At 40.6% G+C, this 18,816-nt stretch overlaps 1 long non-coding RNA gene and 1 pseudogene across 1 annotated transcript; one reads left to right on the top strand and one right to left on the bottom strand.

The window, feature by feature from the left end:
* Positions 1 to 18,816, top strand: part of Vmn2r116l-ps33 (vomeronasal 2, receptor 116 like, pseudogene 33) — a 101,955-nt pseudogene that overhangs the window by 50,958 nt on the left and 32,181 nt on the right.
* Positions 12,479 to 18,665, bottom strand: LOC134481253 (uncharacterized). Its single transcript, XR_010056678.1, has 2 exons — positions 18,140 to 18,665; positions 12,479 to 14,383 (listed from the first exon to the last, which is right to left on the bottom strand). It is a non-coding gene; the product is annotated as an uncharacterized LOC134481253 (long non-coding RNA).

The raw sequence follows: 18,816 nt of genomic DNA on the forward strand, positions 1-18,816 counted from the left end.
GTTGAATTTTGTCAAATGCTTTCTCAGCATCTAATGAAATGATCATGTGGTTCTGTTCTTTCAGTTTGTTTATATAATGGATCACGTTGATGGTTTTCCGTATATTAAACCATCCCTGCATGCCTGGAATGAAGCCTACTTGATCATGGTGGATGATTGTTTTGATGTGCTCTTGAATTCGGTTTGCCAGAATTTTATTGAGTATTTTTACGTCGATATTCATAAGGGAAATTGGTCTGAAGTTCTCTTTCTTTGTTGTGTCTTTGTGTGGTTTAGGTATAAGAGTAATTGTGGCTTCGTAGAAGTAATTCGGTAGTGCTCCATCTGTTTCAATTTTGTGGAATAGTTTGGATAATATTGGTATGAGGTCTTCTATGAAGGTTTGATAGAATTCTGCACTAAACCTGTCTGGACCTGGGCTCTTTTTGGTTGGGAGACCTTTAATGACTGCTTCTATTTCCTTAGGAGTTATGGGGTTGTTTAACTGGTTTATCTGTTCCTGATTTAACTTCGATACCTGGTATCTGTCTAGGAAATTGTCCATTTCCTGAAGATTTTCAAGTTTTGTTGAATATAGGTTTTTATAGTAAGATCTGATGATTTTTTGAATTTCTTCTGAATCTGTAGTTATGTCTCCCTTTTCATTTCTGATTTTGTTAATTTGGACGCACTCTCTGTGTCCTCTCGTTAGTCTGGCTAAGGGTTTATCTATCTTGTTGATTTTCTCAAAGAACCAACTTTTGGTTCTGTTGATTCTTTCTATGGTCCTTTTTGTTTCTACTTGGTTGATTTCAGCTCTGAGTTTGATTATTTCCTGCCTTCTACTCCTCCTGGGTGTATGTGCTTCTTTTTGTTCTAGAGCTTTTAGGTGTGCTGTCAAGCTGCTGACATATGCTCTTTCCTGTTTCTTTCTGCAGGCACTCAGCGCTATGAGTTTTCCTCTTAGCACAGCTTTCATTGTGTCCCATAAGTTTGGGTATGTTGTACCTTCATTTTCATTAAATTCTAAAAAGTTTTTAATTTCTTTCTTTATTTCTTCCTTGACCAGGTTATCATTGAGTAGAGCATTGTTCAATTTCCACGTATATGTGGGCATTCTTCCCTTATTGTTATTGAAGACCAGTTTTAGGCCGTGGTGGTCTGATAGCATGCATGGGATTATTTCTATCTTTCTGTACCTGTTGAGGCCCATTTTTTGACCAATTATATGGTCAATTTTGGAGAAAGTACCATGAGGAGCTGAGAAGAATGTATATCCTTTTGCTTTAGGATAGAATGTTCTATAAATATCCGTTAAGTCCATTTGGCTCATGACTTCTCTTAGTCTGTCTTCGTCTCTGTTTAATTTCTGTTTCCATGATCTGTCCATTGATGAGAGTGGGGTGTTGAAATCTCCCACTATTATTGTGTGAGGTGCAATGTGTGTTTTGAGCTTTAGTAAGGTTTCTTTTACGTATGTAGGTGCCCTTGTATTTGGGGCATATATATTTAGGATTGAGAGTTCATCTTGGTGGATTTTTCCTTTGATGAATATGAAGTGTCCTTCCTTATCTTTTTTGATGACTTTTAGTTGGAAATTGATTTTATTTGATATTAGAATGGCTACTCCAGCTTGCTTCTTCTGACCATTTGCTTGGAAAGTTGTTTTCCAGCCTTTCACTCTGAGGTAGTGTCTGTCTTTGTCTCTGAGGTGTGTTTCCTGTAGGCAGCAGAATGCAGGGTCCTCGTTGCGTATCCAGTTTGTTAATCTATATCTTTTTGTTGGGGAGTTGAGGCCATTGATGTTGAGAGTATTAAGGAATAGTGATTATTGCTTCCTGTTATATTCATGTTTGGATGTGAGGTTATGTTTGTGTGCTTTCATTCTCTTTGTTTTGTTGCCAATACGATTAGTATCTTGCTTCTTCTAGGGTATAGCTTGCCTCCTTATGTTGGGCTTTACCATTTATTATCCTTTGTAGTGCTGGATTTGTATAAAGATATTGTGTAAATTTGGTTTTGTCATGGAATATTTTGGTTTCTCCATCTATGTTAATTGAGAGTTTTGCAGGATACAGTAACCTGGGCTGGCATTTGTGTTCTCTTAGGGTCTGTATGACATCAGTCCAGGATCTTCTGGCCTTCATAGTTTCTGGTGAGAAGTCTGGTGTGATTCTGATAGGTCTACCTTTATATGTTACTTGACCTTTTTCCCTTACTGCTTTTAATATTCTTTCTTTATTTTGTGCGTTTGCTGTTTTGACTATTATGTGATGGGAGGTGTTTCTTTTCTGGTGCAATCTATTTGGAGTTCTGTAGGCTTCTTGTATGTCTATGGGTATCTCTTTTTTTAGGTTAGGGAAGTTTTCTTCTATGATTTTGTTGAAGATATTTACTGGTCCTTTGAGCTGGAATCTTCACTCTCTTCTATACATATTATCCTTAGGTTTGATCTTCTCATTGGGTCCTGGATTTCCTGTATGTTTTGGACCAGTAGCTTTTTCCGCTTTACATTATCTTTGACATTTGAGTCAATGATTTCTATGGAATCTTCTGCTCCTGAGATTCTCTCTTCCATCTCTTGTATTCTGTTGGTGAAGCTTGTATCTACAGCTCCTTGTCTCTTCTTTTGGTTTTCTATATCCAGGGTTGTTTCTATGTGTTCTTTCTTGATTGCTTCTATTTCCATTTTTAATTCCTTCACCTGTTTGATTGTGTTTTCCTCGAATTCTTTCAGGGATTTTTGTGTCTCCTCTCTATGGGCTTCTACTTCTTTATTTATGTTTTCCTGGAATTCTTTCAGGGATTTTTGTGTCTCCTCTCTATGGGCTTCTACTTGTTTATTTATGTTTTCCTGGAATTCTTTCAGGCATTTTTGCGATTCCTCTCTGTAGGCTTCTACTTGTTCTCTAAGGGAGTTCTTCACGTCTTTCTTGAAGTCCTCCAGCATCATGATCAAAAATGATTTTGAAACTAGATCTTGCTTTTCTGGTGTGTTTGGATATTCCATGTTTGTTTTGATGGGAGAATTGGGCTCCGATGGTGCCATGTAGTCTTGGTTTCTGTTGCTTGGGTTCCTGCGCTTGCCTCTCGCCATCAGATTATCTCTAGTGTTACTTTGTTCTGCTCTTTCTGACAGTGGCTAGACTGTCCTATAAGCCTGTGTGTCAGGAGTGCTGTAGACCTGTTTTCCTCTCTTTCAGTCAGTTATGGGGACAGAGTGTTCTGCTTTCGGGCATGTAGTTTTTCCTCTCTACAGGTCTTCAGCTGTTCCTGTGGGCCTGTGTCTTGAGTTCACCAGGCAGCTTTCTTGCAGCAGAAAATTTGGTCTTACCTGTGTTCCCGAGGCTCAAGTTCGCTCGTGGGGTGCTGCCCACGGGCTCTCTGCAGCGGCAGCAACCAGGAAGACCTGTGCTGCCCCTTCCGGGAGCTTCAGTGCACCAGGGTTCCAGATTGTCTTTGGCTTTTTCCTCTGGCGTCCGAGATATGTGTGCAGAGAGCAGTCTCTTCTGGTTTCCCAGGCTTGTCTGCCTCTCTGAAGGTTTAGCTCTCCCTCCCACGGGATTTGGGTGCAGAGAACTGTTTATCTGGTCTGTTTCCTTCAGGTTCTGGCGGTGTCTCAGGCAGGGGTCCTGCCGCTCCCCCACGGGAGCCGAGAGGCCTTATACAGTTTCCTCTTGGGCCAGGGATGTGGGCAGGGGTGAGCAGTGTTGGTGGTCTCTTCCGCTCTGCAGCCTCAGGAGTGCCCACCTGACCAGGCGGTTGGGTCTCTCTTTCACAGGGTCTGGGAGCAGAGAGCTGCTGCGGGCCGGGATCCGCGGGTAGAAAATAATTTTTAAAACATCACTTCTTCACAGGCTTATAAAAATCTTAAAATGTGAAAGCACAAAAGAGCAAGGATTAATAACGCAATTCTAAACAAAATGAATACAACTGGAGGTTTCATTATACCTACTTTAAAGTCATACAACCGAGTCATAATAATACAAATAGCATAGTACAAAATCAGAAACATATATAATCTGTACAATAAAATAGAATGAATTAAAATAGAAAGAATAGAATACGTGGATAGGATAGAATAGGATAGGATAGGATAGGATACGATACGATACGATACGATATGATACGATAATACAGGGCTCAGACATGAATTCACACATTTACAGTGAACTCAGATTTTAAATAATCATGCCAAATGCATGCATTGAAGAAATGACAGTATTTTCATTAAACGTTGCTGTGCAAACTGGATTTTAATATGTAGGGAATGGGGGTTGGGGATTTAGCTCAGTGGTAGAGCGCTTGCCTAGCAAGCGCCAGGCTCTGGGTTCAGTCCCCAGCTCTGGAAAAAAAATATGTAGGGAATGAAAATAGACCCTTATTTCTCAGTGTGAATAAAATTACACTTCAAATTGACTATGGAACTCAGTATAAGTTTTGATACCGTGTAACTGCTAGAGGAAAAAACCAACAATATGGTTCAAATTGTGGATACATAAAAGCATTCAGAGATAACTCTGGAGGACAAGAAACAATAATACAAGGAAAGTGGGATCTCATGAGAGTAAAATATACTGTACAGCCAAAGAAACTGTTAGTAAAATGCCAGTCCCCAGAAAGGGAAAATACTTTCCAAGCTTATATCTAATTAAGAATTGGGGGGAAATATATATAGAACTCAGGAAATTATACATGAAGGTAAAGAATAATACAGTTTTAAATTTGGCTATAGAACTAATGAGAAAGCTCTCAAAATAATAAATAACATGGCTCGTAAACACTTTTAAAAGTTTTAAACATTGTTACCCATCAAGGAAATACAGACTGAAACTACATTAAGAGTTCGTCTAACCTCAGAATGGTCATCATCAAGCCACCAATGACAACAAATGTTACAGATGTGGAGAATGGCAAACCCTTATATAGTATTGGTAGAAGTAGAAACTAGTGCAGCAACTCTGGAATCAGTCTGGAGGTTTCCCTAAAAGCTGAACTGGAACATATGAATGTGTCCACACACATAAACTACACCATTTCTGGTCATACACCCAAAGGACTCTATATCTATATCTTAGCCCAGAAATGCTTATGCATTCATACTTTTGGTGACCTACGCACAGAAGCCAGTAAAAGAAATCAGTCTAAATGTCCATGGCCTAATGAATGAAAATGTGGTGCCTACAAACAAGGGAAGGTTATTTACATGTAAACAAAAATAAAATCACCACATTTTCAGGTAAATGGGTGAAACTTGGCAAAAAAATCATTCTGTAAGTAACCCAGACCCAGACAGACAAGATCTACATGGCTTCAATTCTTTAGTTATGTGTGCTTAGTTTGCAATGCCTGTAGAAGTAAAAAATTAAGAATAGGAAGGAGTTATTGGTGGATATTAAGAAATAGAGGATATGGGGACACAGGAGAAAGGGGGAAATAGTAGAGGGGATTTTGGAAGTAGAAAAGCAGAAAGAAGGAAGGAAGTAAAGATAACAGATTTCCATTCATGCTCCTGGCCTTCTGGGCTTCTCTCCTGTCTCTCACAATACCTCATCCTACTCTCTTCTCCCTCCCCTTTCCCTCTCCCAAATCAAGAGAATGAAGGGAAATATATGGATGAAAGGGTGGGGTGGGGGTATTGAAGGTACCTCTAGGAAATCTCAAAGACCTGGGATGTGATTTGTTCCCATGCCTCAGTGGAGATGACCTTAACCAAAATGTCCAACGGTAGAGAAATGGAACCTGAAGAGACCACATCCACTAGATATACAGGGTCCTCGGTGGAGGCATGGGGTGAACAACCTACCTGCAAAATATTTGACCCAGAATTGTTCCTGTCTAAAGGAAATACTAGAAAAAAATAGAGCACAAATTGAAGGAAAGGCAATCCAATGACTGCCAGAGTAGGAACTATCCCATGGGCAGGCACCAAACCTGACACTATTACTAATGCTGTGTTGTGCTTGCAGTCAGGAGCCTAGAATGGCTATCATCTGAGAGACTCTTCCAGTAGCTGACTGAGATAGATGCAAACACTTACAACCAACCATTTAACTAAGTTCAGAGAACTCTTTAGAAAAGTTAAGGGAAGGACTAAAGGAGTTCAAAGGATTGGCAACCCCATAGGAAGACCAACAGTGTCAACTAACCCAAACCCTTCAGATCTCCCAGAGACTAAGCCGTCAACCAAAGAGCATACATTGTCTGACACATGGCTGCAGGCACACATGTAAGAGAGGATTTATCTGGCCTCAGTGGGACAGGATGTGCCTAATCCTCTACAGACGTGATGGACCCGGGGAAGGGGGATGGGAGTGAGCAACCTATCAGAGGTAAAGGGATGGTAGATGGGGTGAAGAACTCTTGGATTGGGGACTGGAAAAGGGGACAACTTTTGGAATGTAAATAAATAAAACAATTCTTTTTAAAAAAGGGAGAACAAGAGAGATAGCTAATCATAACAACGAATGTATAAAATACCATTGAAAACCTACTATATGTAATTTAACTTGAAATAATATTCTTTTAAAGATATGAGGATAGAAACACTATATGGATAGATAATTTGAATGTTTATAGAAGCCAAGAGTTACTAAACAAAAATTCTAGTAACAGGTATAAGACACCTTCATATGACTTCTTGATCAAGGAGACCACCAAGAGTCTCCAACCAAAAATAAAAAATATAGGGTCCTGCCACTCCTTTTAGTTACATTCCAGAAGTGGAGTGTAGTAACCTAGTAGCCCATACCACATCAGATGCGATTACAATTGAGCTGTAGGCATCTTTGCTGGCCAAATTTCACAGTATCAGATGCAGGCTGCTGGAAAGAAAGGGCATCAGTGATTATATTAATCTGGGCTCTCTAGAGTGACTTGTAGGATGTGTTCCAGCTATCCAACAATGACTGGCTATCAAGAGAAAATCCAATTATCCTATTGTGGTTCAGTTAACAATGCTGGACATCTCAGCTGGTCTTTAGAATATGATGGAACCCAGGAGAAGTAGGCTACAATTCGACTGCAAATAAATTGACTTGCTAAAGAGGAGAGGGCTAGCAAGCAAAAAGCATAAGCTTCACTCTTCCATGTTCTATGTAGGATTTCAGCAGAAGACATAGGCCAGATCTCGATCAAAGTTATGGATTAAATACCTGTCTTTTCTCAAATCTGAAGGTTGGAATTAAAGGCTTCTCTTCCTACATCAAATATTAGAAGTGGATCTTTCTACTTCAAATTATGCAAAACTTCCTCACAGGTGTACCCTCCATTTTAGGTATTAGTTGACTATAGATGTAGTCAAATTGACAACCAAGAATATCCAACACAAGCCCACCACTTGTCAACTTGACATATAATCATAACTTATGGCTGCCTAGTTTTTAAAGAAAAACAATAACCAGGTCACAATGATACCTAAACATGACAAAGCTGTCCCTCATACAATCACAAATGCACTATGAATTTAACATAAGAGACAATGCCCCTTGAGAGACAATGTCTAGTGTCTCAAATGTAAAAATGATAACCACTGATATTCTCTTAATTGATATTTCATTACACAATAGAGAAATTAAAGAAAAAAAGACAGATATCTGTATAAACACATTTTTAACAAATATAACAGTAACCCTCATGCCAATTATAATTCTCATTTCCACAACTGGTCATGTGGCCTTAACTTCTATTTATACTTATGTTTCTCTACTACCCATGCTGTCTTTGCTCCACCCTTGGAAAGCACCTCAGCAAGTCTTGGTGCTTTCCTGGAGCAATGACTCATACAATCATGGCCTTTGTCATCTTGCCTGGATTAGGCTTTTGCAGTTTCCCATTGATTTAATTGACATGACAGTGCTAAGAAACTCCCTAAAGGATTTTCTGAACTCGAGTCATAATCCTCCTTATCTCAATCGAGGAGAAACAAGCCAATTTTCCCATGGTAATGTGGATCAGTCACCCCTCCAAACTGATACTCCTGTTTCAGCCTGCTATAGGAGTAGGGTATTGACATGCAGGCCTGAGTATGCTTCTTATTCTCAGAATGTGGACATTGTGACTTGGTATCAAAAATGCAGGTGAATGCTTTAAGCAGGGCTTAAGGGGCAATATGGACAGTGTTGCCAAAAACAATGTAAATTATAATGGCCTGACTCAAGAGGTTTCAGAGGAGAATATTAGTAAGTGACAGATCATTGTTGTAATATTTGTAGGAGGAAAGTGTCTGTTTTCTTCGCTTGTCCTAAAAAATTGCCTGGACATTAGCCCTCAATTTATTTAAGAGTTCTGGATAAATGACATCAGCAGATGAGATATCAAGACAGTCTAGTACTAATTCTGTGGTGGTGGTTAGTGATCTTATGCAGATCTATAATGAAAAGAAACATGCTGAGCAAGGAAAAATACCAAAGGTTTGATTTGAAGGAGAAGAGAACACCAGGAAGTGTAATCAGGCTAATTCCTGTCCTTAAAAAGATAAAAAGATTTTAAAGAGTGATATTAAATGGGATAATGGGGTGATGGCCACAGGGCAAGACTCTACCAACCTAAGCTTCCAACTTGTGAAAAGAAATTAAAGAAAAACATAAGAAGTGAAGGAAAACATCCAAGACAGAAATGAGATACAGATGTAATTGAACAAGAGGCCATATTCCAGACCTTACAAGCAGCAGAACTTGACAGTTAAGGCCACACATTTTTGGCTTTAGTGTCAAGGAAACAGGAAATGGGTTATAAAATCTCCCTCTGTGACTAAGGAAACCACTGGGTCCAGTCATATGACAGGAGTATCCTTGCATGGGGCTCATAGAAACCACTGTGTAAAGCTATGAAGATAAATCCTGTATTTCATTGAAAACTCCAAGATGTTAGAGATTCCAGAGCTATGGGATACCTGCCAAGGAAAGCTGTGAACAAGGTATAGAACCAGTTCAAGATAGAAAAGTGTGATGCACTCAACAAACCTGAAAGGAGTTGCAGATATGAGTTTGCCCAGATGCATTTGAATCTTGCTTTGGTCCAGTATTGCCTCACAATGCTCTCTTTCCTTCCATTTGAAATGGTAATGTATATTCTGTCCCAGTATATGTCACAAGTATGTGATCTGTATTTAAGTTAAAGGGCATATAATCAAGAGGTTGCCTTCAGTCTCAGAAGAGACTTTGAACTTTGAAATTTTAAGCAATGTTGAAACTGTTGGGGACTATTTGACGTTGAATTAGTTGCACTTTGCATTAGAATATGGAAACAGGCCCAACAGGCCTATGAGGGAAGGGCAGAGGTGGGATGTGGTAGTTTGTTTATGAAAGACCACCATACGTTCATTTTCTTGAAACCTATTCACCAAGGAATGGCACTTTTGAAAGGATTGGAAGGTGTGACCTTGTTGGGGTTTGTGTGGCATAGTCGGAAAAGGTGTGTTACTGAGGGTGGGCTTTGAGGCTTCAAAAGGCCTAGTCAGACCCAATGACCTTACCTTCTTCCTGCTTCATGTGGATCCAGGTATAAAACTCTCAATTCCTTCTATTAAACCATGTCTGCCTACATCTCATCATGTTTCCCACCATGCTGAAAATGGACTAAACCCCTGAAACTGTAAGAAATCCCCAACGAAATATTTTCCTTTAGAAGAGTTGTCATTGTCATGTTGTCTTTTTACAGCAATAGAAGATTGACTGAGACAGTGATCTTACATATTGTGAGACCTGTGAATTTTAACACCAACTTGTTAAGCAAGATGCAGTCATTTGCAAAATAGTGATACTCTTGTAAAGGGGGTAAACAGACTCTAATCGCATTATCTACTTAGCATATCTACTTAGCAAAGTAACCATATGTTCCCTGCTAAGGCCAATGTCCTTGCCCACCATGACTAAAGACTATGAGTTTCCTCCATGGTGTGTGTTTCAAATTCATTGTAACATTCATGCTACTATCTTCCCAGTGAACTTATCTAGACAAAAAGGTTGTTATCATAATCAAAGGGTTTGCTGCTGGGTACTATTGATGATTTTGCTTCCCCAAGAGTATCTGTGGCTTCCACCCCCAAAGGCTAGCCAAGAGGGAAAACTCTAAACTCAGGTCTAGCTTGGAACCATTAGAAATATTATGAGTGATGGATAAGTAGAAGCAATGGTCATAGCCTGAGTTGTTTGGGCAATATCTGGATCCCCTGACAAACAGTTCCTAAGAAATTAATCTATACCCAATACTGGGATTCTTTTTCATTATTAATTTGAGTATTTCTTATTTACATTTTGATTGTTACTCCCTTTCCCGGTTTCCGGGCCAACATCCCCCTAACCCCTTCCCGCCACCCTTGTGTATGGATGTTCCCCTCACCATTCTCCCCCCATTACCACCCTCCCCGCAACAATCACATTCACTTGGGGTTCAGTCTTGGCAGGACCAAGGGCTTCCCCTTCTACCGGTGCTCTTACTAGGCTATTCATTGCTACCTATGAGGTTGGAGCCCAGGGTCAGTCCATGTACAGTCTTTGGGTAATGGCTTAGTCCTTGAAGATATGGTTGGTGGGCATTATTGTTCATATGGGGTCTCAAGCCCCTTCAAGCTCTTTCAGTCCTTTCTAAGATTCCTTCAACTGGGGTCCTGTTCTCAGTTCAGGTTGCTGCTGGCATTCGCCTATGTATTTGCTGTATAATGGCTATGCATCTCAGGAGACATCTACATCTGGTTAATGTCGGAATGCACTTCTTTGCTTCATCCATCTTATCTAATTGGGTGGCTGTATATGTATGGGCCACATGTGGGGCAGGTTCTGAATGGGTGTTCCTTCAGTCTCTGTTTTAATCTTTGCCTCTCTATTCCCTGCCAAGGGTATTCTTGTTCCCCTTTTAAAGATGGAGTGAAGCATTCACATTTTGATCATCCGTCTTGAGTTTCATGTGTTCTAGGCATCTAGGGTAATTCAAGCATTTGGGCTAATAGCCACTTATCAATGAGTGCATACCATGTGTATTTTTCTGTGATTGGGTTACCTCACTCAGGATGATATTTTCCAGTTCCAACCATTTGCCTATGAATTGCATAAAGTCATTGTTTTTGATAGCTGAGTAAAATTCTATTGTGTAGATGTGCCACATTTTCTGTATCCATTCCTCTGTTGAAGGGCATCTGGGTCCTTTCCAGCTTCTGGCTATTATAAATAAGGCTGCTATGAACACATGTGAGCACGTGTCTTTGTTATATGTTGGGGCATCTTTGGGTTTATGCTCAAGAGTGGTATAGCTGGGTCCTCAGGTAGTTAAATGTCCAATTTCCTGAGGAACCTCCAGACTGATTTCCAGAATGGTTGTACCAGTCTGCAATCCCACCAGCAATGGAGGAGTGTTCCTCTTTCTCCACATCCTCGCCAGCATCTGCTGTAACCTGAGTTTTTGATCTTAGCCATTCTTACTGGTGTGAGGTGAAATCTCAGGATTGTTTTGATTTTCATTTCCTTTATGACTAAAGATGTTGAACATTTCTTTAGGTGTTTCTCAGCCATTCAGCATTCCTCAGCTGTTAATTCTTTATTTAGCTCTGAACCCCATCTTTTAATAGGGTTATTTGTCTCCCTGCCGTCTAACTTCTTGAGGTTTTTTGTATATTTTGGATATAAGTCCTCTATCAGTTGTAGGATTGGTAAAGATCTTTTCCCAATCTGTTGGTTGCCGTTTTGTCCTAATAACAGTGTCCTTTGCCTTACAGAAGCTTTGCAGTTTTATAAGATCCCATTTGTCAATTCTTGATCTTAGAGCATAAGCCATTGTTGTTTGCTTCATAATCTTTGCTTCTCTGAGAAAAAATATCCAATAATGCAAGATGCATCAATTCCAAATGAGTTTTTAATTATAATTTTACTAGACAAAAAACCAAAAGATTTCCATATGCCTTTTTCATACTTCATTAGTCAAATTTTCACCCCATCCTCTTCCCTGTTCTCCACTCCTATTCTGGGTTAAACTTTTCTACTTACAATGCTCTTCCATTCCTTAAGTGTTCTAATATGTCCTCCTCAGCACCTATTGCCTCTTCTCCTTCCCTCTCTCATAAGCCCATTCTAACTCCCGGGTCCCTATAAACATCCCAATAAGTTTACAAATCTAATGATTCAAAGTTATCATCTACAAATGACAAGGAACACATTACCTTGGTCTTCCTGGTCCTGCATTGCTTCATTCAGTATGCTGTTTTCCAGTTATATCAATTTTCCTAAAATTACCAGAATTCCAATTTCTTTACAGATGAATAAGAGTCCATTATGTAAATGTACCACATTGTAATTATCTATTTATCAGTTTATGGGCATCTATGCTGATTTCATTTTGTAAATGTTTTGAAATAGAATAAGTGCCTTTGCAGTAAGATTTAAGGTCCTTTCAGCATATGCTTTTTATTTACTTAAATAAAAAGGAAAGGAAAACTATTTCTTTGTTGTTGTCATTATTTGTCGCGCGCCCAATGTCCCGCCAGCAAGAACGACGCGTGGCAACAGGATTCTTCTGCGAGCAAGCCTTTACTGTGTTACAGCTCTTCTTAGTGTTACAGCTCTTCTCAGTGTTACAGCTCTCTTGAACAGGGACTCCAAGCAGCAAAATCGCTCGGCTTATATAGACAACAGTATGCTAATTATCTCTCAGGGATTGGTGGGGCTTGGATCACCCCACTACTTGTCCTCCAGGGATTGGCGGAGAATGAATCACCTCATTAGCATATTAACGGTCAACTAACACCTGGTGCATAAACCGCACATGTGCAGTACCGCTGTTCACCACTAGAGGGAGCCCTAGCAAGGGGACAAGCCTGCACATGCGCAGTAAGTCGTTTATATCCAGACAAGGCTGGATGTTGGCGCCATCTTTGTTTTGCCACGCTGCTCTCTACATCTCCCCCTTTTTTGTTTAATAAAATGACTGGTCTAGATCTGGGTGTCACGTCAATCTTGTCATTGCTCCTGTCTTAGGTCGTTCTCATCCAAACTCGGCCTTACCCGTCATAGAGTTACCCTATCGCCACCGGGCCCCGTGTCTTAGGTTGGTCCGAGTTCGAGGAAAGTTGCCCGTCCCTGGATACAATGACTCCACATGACTGTGACAAAAAGGATCTAGGGCGAACTCTTGATCTTTCAAAGAGGCCAGCCATATGTTGGGAGAAGCACCCTTTTTAATGGTGGTCATAGCCTGGTAAACAACCATTTTGTGTCTGGCATGTTCTCTTTTTAAACAGCCAATAAGCCAGAGACCTACTCCGCATCCCAGGAGGACAATAGCTCCCCGGGACAAACATGCCCGCCCACTCCTTGAAAAGGGAGAAAGCATTGGTAATCCATGAGGTAAAGTCTTCAACTGTGATGGGGTCCAGCCTAGTGCTGTTGAGGACAGCAATCTGCATCAGCAATTGTCTTGATAGTTACTCTGCTTTCATGGACCAGTTTCCTTTCAGATAATTCGAGATTTCTTTGCTCTGTTGAAAATTCTGAGAAAAGTTAGCTCACAAAGGAATAATGCATAAACCTCTAAGGGAGGAAACACAAGACAGCTGTGTCATATGATACAGTGCTTCAATTTGTTCTTGAACTAAATCTATCCTTTGATTGGCTAATAGAAGGCCAGATGCCAAATGGGTATTAAATTCTTCTTGTATCTCTAGCACCACTGCAGTTCTTTCTACAATCTGATTGACAGTCTCAGCCGTCTGTATTTGATTGGTCATAGCGATTTCAGCTGTGGTAGCTGCGGCAGCAGACAGCACAATGGCTGAAATTATGGCTGCCGTAATTCCAAAATCTCTTTTGGCTCTCAGCAAATTAAGAATAGGAAAGCTATCTGGGTTTGCCTCCACTGGGATTGGCACAAAGGAGGGAATCTTAACCATCACTGCGGTGTCATTAGTGCCATCCCAGCATTTAGCTAAATAGCAGACTACATCAGAGCTATTACAATTTAAAGCACCACTGCTTACATTAGTGCTTATCAGAAAAAAGGTGATCTAGCACATACTGAAGTACTAGTGGCAATATTATTTACCAAGAGGTTACTATATTGAATATTGATCAACCTGGTATCACCTTTTTCTGGTAGCTGAAACATTATACAGCACGAAGTTCTCTCCCATCAACCTAGCAAAGGGGGTCAGGGATGTATATGCCCCTTGCTCATTGGTCAGCACCCATTGAAACCAAGACCAGAGATTATGCTTGTCAGTCTTATTCTCAAAACAGTAGAATTGCTATGAACTGGCATGGGTACTGGCCAGGATCTGGCAATAGCCCACAGGGTGAGAGAATTAACCTGTATTACCATTCCCAGTAGTAATAGTAGGGTTCGTAGTCTCATCTTCAGGAAGAGCAGAAGGCAATTTTCGAGTCAAACGCTCAGGTACCCAAATTGGATTTTCTTGATTCTGCGGAAAAACACAAATCGCTCCCCTAGATCTCGAAATCACGGGATCTGGGCCACGCCATTCATCAGTTAAGACATCCTTCCACTTTACTTCTACATTAGTTATAGGTGTACTAGCAGCATGGCGATCCGTGGCAGAACGGCCATGCGCATCCAGAATTAAGAAATTTAGAGTAAAAAGAGCTAAAGAAAGTTGTTCTTTTGGTGTTCAGCTGCTGGCAATTCCCCCTTTTTGTTTTTGTATAAGCTCTTTTAAGGTACGATGTACTCTTTCCACAATTCCTTGACCTTGGGGATTGTATGGCAATCTTGTAGTATGTTTGACCTGCATTGTCTGGCAAAATGCCTGAAAGGACTTTGCAGTGTAGGCAGGCCTGTTGTCTGTCTTGAGACTATCAGGCTTTCCCCAGGCTGCCCATGCCTCTAAGCAATGGCTAATGGCATTACGAGCCTTTTCACCAGTCATCAGAGTAGCATGTATAATACCGGAATAGGTATCAACAGAAACATGAGCATATTTTAAATTTCCAAATTGAGATATGTGTGTGACATCCATCTGCCAAAGTTTTAGCAGTGGCTAATGGCATTACGAGCCTTTTCACCAGTCATCAGAGTAGCATGTATAATATCGGAATAGGTATCAACAGAAACATGAGCATATTTTAAATTTCCAAATTGAGATATGTGTGTGACATCCATCTGCCAAAGTTTTAGCTGGATCAGACCACGAGGGTTAATACCACATGAGGAGGGTGGTGAAATTGAGCACAATTTTGGCAACGTAACACCACATCACAAGCTGCAGCTCTAGAGATTTTTAAATTTTTGTTGAAGAGTAAAAGCAGGTACATGAAACTTTTGATGAAATCCTCTAGCGAGATCAACCGGAGTGGCATGAAAAATAAACTCTCTACGAGTACTAGCATCCACCAGGGTGTTATTACTGGTCATGGGACCAGGCAAATTAGTATGGGCTCGAATATGTTGTATAAAAATTTTATTTTTTCTGGCCCAAATCAAATTTTGTAATTCTAAAAGAATTTGACATACGGTACTACTCGACCAAATTGGCCCTGCAATTTCAAGTGAGTGCACAGCATTAACTACATAAGGAGAATCAGAAATTAAATTAAAATAATCATGAAATCTTTTGAAAACTTTCAATACAATTTTATATTCTGTAATTTAGGGGGTACCTGGACTGTATTGAATTAATACTGGTTCTTGAGAATCAACCATATAGGCACCTACACCTGTTTTGGAGCCATCTGTATAAATATCTAACAAAGGCTCTGGCAAAGGCTCTGAGGCAGTGATCTTAGGAAAGATCACTGGATGTTCAGTAAAAAAAATTGTAGCAAAGGATCCTTAGGATAATGATTGTCAAACTCTCCATTAAAACTACAGCGTAATATGGCCCAATCATCTATCAAGGCACACAATGTTTCTATTTGAGCTGTTGTATATGGTATAATAATTTTCTTGGGTAAAATACCAAAATGCTGAATACAAGATTTAACGCCTAACACAGCAAGCTGTGCAACAGCAGAAGTGTAATATTCAAGGGTCTTATTTGGAGAAGTATGGGGATAAATCCAAAGAAGTGGACCTTGTTGCCATAGCACTCCTGTAGGCTGACAAAAGGTTCTTAGTATACACAAAAGCAGATCTTCCTTTTCCTTGTACCTTCTTAGCATTGCCTTTTCTAATCTTCTACTTTCCTCCAATGTTACATTTTTTTAAACCATATCCAATAACTTAAAACTTTAGTCCATATAGTCTATATAGTCCATAACCAATAGTCCATAACCAAGGCATGTAGAGAATATTCATTCATTTAAAACCAATCAGAAAACAAAAATGAAGTGGCTACACATACCTTTAATATTTAAATCAATCACCATTTTTACTTTTTCTAGCTGTAGTTTTAAGAGAAACACCTTGTCACCTGTTGAGTCCAATAATCACAGTCAAAGATTTTTCTAAGAGAGACAGCGATCAGTTCCGTTACCTTAGAAGCTGTGAAGCTCCTTGTGTCTTTAGGATCGGCTAGTGTAAACATTTAGCCAGCCCCCTGGGGAGCTTGCCCAGCCGACTTAGGCTTCTAGCTACAGATGCAGGCTCCAAAAGCCAATTGAAACTTTTTATTTATTTGTTCCTTTCTTGAAAGGAGTTAAAGCTACATCAATGGGTGAATCAACCAGCATTTAAAATTTTAACCTTTTCTTTTAAACATGAAACACAAAACATTCAAGCCAGGAGAAGCAAAACCCAGACATAAATTGACATACATGGACAGCTTGGTGCACCAAGGACAGACAATAGACACAGAGGAAAAGAACTAGATGGTGTTCCACCAAAAGGACCCAAATATCCTACCTAAAGAACCCAGAACCAGAAATAAGCACTTCTCCAATAGGAGCCAGCAAGGAGGCAAGACGTCTCCCACCTCCTTCTGTTCCCAGGAGAGCTCCAAAAAGTTTAAGCTCATTTCCTTCTTTTGCCAAAGCATCTGTGGAGAGTTCGGGAGGAATGTTTTTCTCAACCCCATTCTCTCTCTTGTCCAGGGTGTAAACTGTCTCTAGTCAGGGTCCAAAGACTAGAAGCATCTATGAGAATCGACTTTGCTTCTCTAGATTTTAACATAACTCTAAAAGAACACATACACAAAAACATTTTACCATTATTACCTTGTCCACTACCACTACCCCAAATCTTTATCTTTGCACATGCTTTCAGTTTCTGTGATCCTTCTGAATTCTGCTTACTGGGGCCTTTAAAATCTGTATCCACCACCTGAGTTCCCATTCGAGGGGTCAATACGAGTCTGGTGGTCGAACTGAGGTCGAGTCCTGCGCTTCCTTTTGTTGCTCTGCGGGAGGCCCGGGACCCGATGGTTCTACCTTTAGTTTCACTTTCTCTAAGCTGTCGGTGATGCTTTCTAGATTGTCTGACATTTCTAAGGTCAAGGCTTTTAAAGAATATATCTTATTTGTTTCCTGGTCCTGATTATCCTCTTTTTTTATCTCTGCCTTCTCTCTGTTCCTTTTATCTCCTTTTCTTTTCTTTTTTTCTTTGGAGACCTTTTCTCCCTCTGACATACTTTGTTGCTCTGCAAGGACCCTCTGACCTGTCCTAACGGCTCTAACGGCTTCCTCACATTGTTTATCCTCTAAGCAGGCAGGGACCATTTGCCAAAGAGGTTTTGGTCCGGGCTAAAGCTTGCCGTCTGTGGCTTCTCTATCCCACACAAAGAAAAAAAGAAACAAAATTACCAGCCTTGCCCACAAAGGATCCATAACTTTAGGTTTCTTCACAGTGGCTCTCCACCTAGGCCCATATCTTTCTTCCTCATATATGGCTGCCTCTTCCTCTAATTCCTCCTCCTCGGACTCTGACAACTCTTGCTCAGAGTCACTGCCAGCCAGTTCTAAGGCTTCTAATTCTTTTAATGGATACAAAGTATCCTCTCCGGATGACTTGTACTTCGTCCTCCGGGGCACTCTTATTTTTTCCTCCAGCGGCATTTCTTCTGCCTTTTTTATCTCTTTCACTTTTGTTTTAGTAACCTTTTTCTTTTTGCGAGCTCCTAATTTGAGCTCCTAATTTCTCACTCTGCTCCATTTCTGCCTCTGCTCCGTTTCTGACATGCTCTCTTAAATCCAAAAAGGGGCATGCCTCTCGAAGCCTAATTTCTCACTCTGCTCCGTTTCTGACATGCTCTCTTCCAAAAAGGGGCATGCCTCTCAAAGCTTACCTTTTAATTTACCTTCTCGCAGTTCTGAATCCTCTTCAGCACACTGAAGGGTCCCCTGGCACCAGCGATGTTGGTTCCCGGGTCTCGGCACCACTTGTCACGCGCCCAATGTCCCGCCAGCAAGAACGACGCGTGGCAACAGGATTCTTCTGCGAGCAAGCCTTTACTGTGTTACAGCTCTTCTTAGTGTTACAGCTCTTCTCAGTGTTACAGCTCTCTTGAACAGGGACTCCGAGCAGCAAAATCGCTCGGCTTATATAGACAACAGTATGCTAATTATCTCTCAGGGATTGGTGGGGCTTGGATCACCCCACTACTTGTCCTCCAGGGATTGGCGGAGAATGAATCACCTCATTAGCATATTAACGGTCAACTAACACCTGGTGCATAAACCGCACATGTGCAGTACCGCTGTTCACCACTAGAGGGAGCCCTAGCAAGGGGACAAGCCTGCACATGCGCAGTAAGTCGTTTATATCCAGACAAGGCTGGATGTCGGCGCCATCTTTGTTTTGCCGCGCCGCTCTCTACAATTATTGATGTTTCTGAAGAATGTAATATGCTTAGATTTCCTGGTTTCAAATTTACTATGCAGCCAAGATCAACAACAAACTTCTGATCTTCCTCCCTCTACATTCTGAGTGCTGAGATAGGAGACACATACAACTATGCCCAGT

The sequence above is a fragment of the Rattus norvegicus genome, chromosome 12 (assembly GCF_036323735.1).
Source record: "Rattus norvegicus strain BN/NHsdMcwi chromosome 12, GRCr8, whole genome shotgun sequence".
In the NCBI taxonomy this organism is placed as follows: domain Eukaryota; kingdom Metazoa; phylum Chordata; class Mammalia; order Rodentia; family Muridae; genus Rattus; species Rattus norvegicus.